Here is a 6,226-nt window from a genome sequence, read left to right on the forward strand (position 1 = left end):
TTTATGAAGTAAAATGGTATTGATAAATATATCTCTTCATGAGCTGAATGAGGACTCTTTTTATTTTATATATGCATAGATATTGTGAAAAAGGAAAGCAAAGTGGAGTCGCTCAGTTGTGTCCGACTCTTTGCGACCCCACGGACTGTAGCCTGACAGGTTCCTTCGTCCATGGAATTTTACAGGCAAGAATACTGGAGTGGGTTGCCATTTCCTTCCCCAAAGGGATCTTGCCAATCCAGGAATTGAACCTGGGTCTCCCTCATTGCAGGCAGACTCTACAGTCTGAGCCACCAGGAAATCACTTATTGCTAAAATGAGGTACTTTTATTCATGTATTTCATCTTCATGGATGTAAACTCTGAAAACACTTGTCACGTGATTTGCAGTTGTAGAATGAACGATTTTTGTAATAGCAATGCCGTTTAAATCTTTCAGTCATTCTGAACTACAGTCTAAAAATGGTGTGGTAATTTATCACTCAAATGATTTTTAATAATTTTATCAGTCACAGTTAAAGTAAGTCCTTTTGGGATTTTATTAAGGCAAAGAAGTAGAAATCACTTGACAGAGACAATTTTTCCTTGGAGAAGGAAATAGCAATCCATTCCAGTATTCTTGCCTGGGAAATCCCATGGACGGAGGAGCCTGGCAGGCTACAGCCCAAAGGGCTGCAAAGAGTTGGACCCTATGTAGCAACTAAATAACAACAGCACTTTGTTATGTTGTGATGTATTTCATTTTTGTTTCCCTACTATAGTATAGTGTCAGGAATATTAAATGTTATTATTGTTATTTTGGCAAGTGATATTTGAGTTGGAGATCTGGACTTCTAGAGTCCTGATTTATGTCACCAGCACTTTTACTAGAGAAAAGTCCAATGAATAATTTTGAAGTTTCTCTCTCTTCTCTCTCTATAGCATTTATTAAGCCAAATTCCAACACAATTATTCAAATAATCCAACAAAAGTACATATTGGCATTAAAAAAATTTTTTTGCTCTGTGTCACCAAATAAGACTTGAAACTGTTTCTTTGAGGTCTAGGAATTTCTAAAGTCAGGGTCAAGGCTCTGTGTTAAGATTCTGGTGGATGATGCAGAGACCTACTCTCTTTGGTAAGTTGGGACAAGAGGGAGGTGTGAAAGGGGAGGTGGGAGGTATATTCATCACTTTCAAGATGTGGAATTAAAAAGAAAAAAAAAGCACAATGTGAGAGTTGTGAGTTAAGTTTTGTTTGGGGCAAAATGAGGACTATCACCCAGGAGATAGCCCCTCAGGGAGCTCTGAGACATTGCTCCAAAAAGGCAGGTGGGGGAAGGTCAGTATACATGTAATTTTGGTGAAGGAGGAATATATGGTGAAGGAGGAATATATATACTTTTTCAGAAGGTTGCTGCTAGTCATAAAGAGCAGTCGTCATCATGAAGGATTTTGGTGCATTTCTAGATATGCGGAGATACAAGAACTAGGCTCACAAAATCAGCTCCTGAAAGCATCTAACTATCTAAAGACTGCCAGTTCCCCCTCCCCACAACCCCAAGCACAGAATGCCTCATTTCTGCTCTCCACCCTAAACTCTTTTTAGGGGGTGTTTAAAATCATAAGCTGCAGCAGCATGTGACTTAATCCTTGTAGAGTTAGATGGCAAGTGCCAATTTGTAGGTGGCAAAGACCTAGAGAATCCCTGGGATTTCAACCTCAGCCCAAAGGACATGACTGCCCAGAATATTCTGCTAAGGACTTGAGTCCCTGTTTATCTTGGGATAAATAATCTTTCTCCACCTACCACTTCCTATAACCGTCCTTCCAATAGTCAGTATTAAGGATATTAAAACCACAGTGACAGGTACTTAGAACTGGCCATAAAACAGTAAATAAAAGTGATTGAAAAGTAATGGCCTCTTCTTTACTGAGAGAAGTCCCAATGGAACCAGAGACGAATTCTGAAGCACTTTGTTCGAATTTAGGATGAATAAACATTCTTCATTGGCAGAGTCAAGTAAACTCACCTTGACACTGGACTTTGGAAATTAGGCGATTTATTTTGTTTCACTTAATATTTATATTCGTTTTCCCCTTTGTTACGTAAGTGTCATAGCTGACATTTACTACCAGATACTGTGATGGACATTTCCCCCCTATTAATTTATTTAAAACAAATCCCATGAGGTAAGCAATATTTTATTGCCTTATTTTACAGATGGGGAAACTGAGGCTGGGAGGGTCAGCACCTTGCTGGTGTCCCCACAAGTAGAAAGTGCCAGAGCTGGACTTGAACCCAGGAAGTCTGGGACCAAAATCAGGCCCCTACTCTCAACTTAGCAAGTGAGTCCATGCTAATTTTGAGACATTCAAACAGCACTTTAGAACTCAAAACCAACCCACAACTATCCTATTAAGATTCTCATGGGGGCTGCATTGAATTTGTAGAGTAATTTGAAAGCAGTTGACGTCATTAGATGTTTTCTCATTTCCTTGAAAACCAGGTGGGTATTTATTAGGTCCTTTTGGGGCCACAAGTAGAAACAAAATTATGAAATGAAAAAGCTCACCAGAAAAAACAAACATACAGTAAAAGTAGGAAACTGTCCACATACAAAGCTAGGAGGGAGAATAAAAGACAAAAGTAGTAAAAATCATCTCTATCCACAATAAGTAGTCAAGGGATACACAAACAGTGAGATGTAAAATATGATGTCAAATATAGTAACCATAGGGAATCCCCTGGTGGTCGAGTGGTTAGGACTCCGTTCTTTCACTTGCTGTGGGCCCAGGTTCAACTCCAGGTCAGGGAACTAAGATCCCACATGCTGTGTGCAACCAGAAAAACGAAAACAAAACAGTAATTGCAATGGGAGGGGAGTACAAATCCAGGGCTTTTAAAAGATCAGCTACCTAAAATAGTCATATATAAATATATATAATACACACACATATATAAAAATATCTATTTAGACTACTACACTACCTTATGGTAGATCCCTTTTTAATCCAGAAGTAGAGTTTCATGATGCTATCTTTAAAGGTCTGCTTATTTCCAATTAAATATATTTCAGCATATTTTTGTTGTTGCTATCATTACCTTTGTCCGTTTATCATTATTTCCATTATGTCATATACCCATAGCAGTTGGCTTGTCAATTGTGTTTGAAGTTTGTATGCTGATCTTGACCTTGTATTCAGCTAATCGGATGAATTCTCACGAGTTCTAATACTGTTTTCAATAGGATGTCGTTAATTCCTTGGTAGTTTTGATCAGCGGTGTGTAAGGGGTGACGGATTCCTTGATTTTTTCCCCCTTGTTTGAAGAGAGTATTTTAACAACATATGTCCCTCCTTTTTTTGTTTTTAAAGTAGACTGTATTTTTTGGAGAAGTTTTAGGTCCACAGAAAAACTGAGAAACAAGTTTCAATATAGTCCCTGCCCCTACACAGGTACAGCCTCTCCCACTATCAATAGTTCTCATCAGATGGTTCAGCTGTTCCGATGATGAATCTACTTTTGTAATGTGTGTGTGTGTGTGTGTGTATATGTGTGTGTGCACGCGCGCATACGCGCACACATGTGTGTGTGTGTGCGCGCGCGTGTGTGTGCGTGTGTGCGTGCGTGTGTGTGTATATGTGTGTGTGCACGCGCGCATATGCGCACACATGTGTGTGTGTGTGCGCGCGCGTGTGTGTGCGTGTGTGCGTGCGTGTGCGTGCGTGTGTCTGTGTGCGCGTGTGTGCGCCTGTGTGTGCGTGTGTGTGCGCGTGTGTGTGTGTGTACGCTGTGCTCAGTCACGTCTGACTCTGTGCAACCCCTTGGACTGTAGCCCACCAGGCTCCTCTGTCCATGGAGTTTTCCAGACAAGAATACTGCAGTGGGTTGTCATTTGTAATAAGAACGATTAAATCTGACTCCATATTGGACCTGCTTCTTTTACTTTAACCTTTGTATTCTGTTGCATTTGCTACAAGTTAGTCATAAAGGGATATTGCCTACGAGCTTAAATTATACATAACTGTCCATCTCTGGGTATTCAGCCTCCCATGTCATGAGAATTAAGCTAAAATACCTTTCATTATTAGAGTAGGATTGACATACATACACTATCAAGTGTAAAATAGATAGTTAGTGGGAAGCTACTATGTAGCATAGGGAGCTCACCTCCACGTTCTGTGATGACTGGAAAACCCCACGGACGGGGGGTCCTGGCAGGCTACAGTCCAGGAGTCACAGAGACCGAGCGACTTCACTTTCACTTTTCACTCTCAGAGCGCCGGGATGGCGGTGGGTGGGAGGGAGGCTTAAGAGGGAGGGGGTACATGCATACACGCAGCTGATCCACCTTGTACAGCAGAAGCTATCATGTAAAGCAATTATACTCCAATAAAGAAAAATAAAAGCTAAAATACCTCTGTTTAGCTCCCAAGAAACCTCCTGACAAAGCCCACCTGTGAATGGCTACAGGAAAGAAGAAATTAACCCATCGCCTTTGGAGTCTGACCAGAACCGGGAAATGCTCGCCTCTTCCACCCCTCTCTAAGCGTTAGTGTAGAAGAAGCCTGTATTCTAACTCAGGGAAGATGGTTCTTTGGGACAGTAGCTCACCATCTTCTCAGTCTGCTGGTTTTCCAAGTCAAGTCACTATGCTTTCTCCCAACAACTCCTCTCTCAATATACTGGCCTGTCATACAGCGAGCAGTATTGGTAGTCAGGGATCAATTCCAAAAGGATGGGAAAACTGATGAAGGAAAACAACCCTGAATATTCACTGGAAGTACGGATGCTGAAGCTCCGATACTTTGGCTACCTAATGCAAAGAGCCGACTCATTGGAAAAGACCCTGATGCAGGGAAAAGTTGAAAACAAAAAGAGAAGAGGCTGGCAGAGGATGACATGGTTAGATAGCATCACCGACTCAATGGACATGAATTTGAGCAAACTACAGGAGATAGTGGAGGACAGAATCGCCTGGCATGATGCAGTCCATAGGCTCTCAAGTCAACTAAGCAAAGAGGAAGACAGACATGAAAAAATATAAACTATGAACTTTAAAAATAAAAAGTCCTTAGCCAGTGGCAAGAGCTTGTGGAGCAATAAAAAAGTGAAATCGCTCAGTCGTGTCCGACTCTTTGTGACCCCATGGACTGTAGCCTACCAGGCTCCTCTGTCCATGGGGTTCTCCAGGCAAGAATACTGGAGTGGGAGTAATAAAACATATGTATAAATAATCTTCTCTGAGAGCTACCCACTCTCGTGATGCAATATACCTGTGCCTCCACTAGCCCTGTTCCTTGGATACAGAAAATTCCTCACAGCTCCATGGGCTATAAGAGAGCTACCTAGATGTCTACTGGCAGACCAATGAATAAGAAGCTGTGGTACATATACACAATGGAATATTATTCAGCTATTAAAAATAATGCATTTGAATCAGTTCTAATGAGGTGGATGAAACTGGAGCCTATTATACAGAGTGAAGTAAGTCAGAAAGAAAAACACCAATGCAGTATACTAACATATATATATGGAATTTAGAAAGATGGTAACGATGACCCTATATGTGAGACAGCAAAAGAGACACAGATGTAAAGAAGAGACTTTTGGACTCTGTGGGAAATGGCGAGGGTGGGATGATTTGAGAGAATAGCACTGAAACACGTATATTACCATATGTGAAATAGATCGCCAGTCCAGGTTCAATGCATGAGACAGGGCGCTCAGGGCTGATGCACTGGGATGACCCTGAGGGATGGGATGGGCAGGGAGGTGGGAGGGGGGTTCAGGATGGGGAACACATGTACATCCATGACTGATTCATGTCAGTATGGCCAAAACCACTACAATATTGTAAGGTAATTAGCCTTCAATTAAAATAAATAAATTAATTTTTAAAAAAGAGGGCAGGAAACAAGAACATGCTTTTGAAACAACACACAAAAAAAGAATATAAAATTTTGCTTGATTAGCATATGGTTAATGAAAAAAAAATTCAGTGTTATCTCACAGAAGGTATCTCAAATAAGATTACATATCTAGCTCCAAAATAAGATAATACATTAAAAATTTGCAACTTATACTTTTTTATCAAAACAATGTATGATACATAATGATATCATCCTTCTATTTTGGGAATGAAGAGTGGGATCTGTAACTTCATTTATATCCATATACTTTGTGTATTCTTTAATAGCTTTAAAAAGTCCAAACAATTTGTTCTTTGCTATGTTTCCATAATA

This window comes from Muntiacus reevesi, chromosome 5, assembly GCF_963930625.1.
Source record: "Muntiacus reevesi chromosome 5, mMunRee1.1, whole genome shotgun sequence".
Lineage (NCBI taxonomy): Eukaryota > Metazoa > Chordata > Mammalia > Artiodactyla > Cervidae > Muntiacus > Muntiacus reevesi.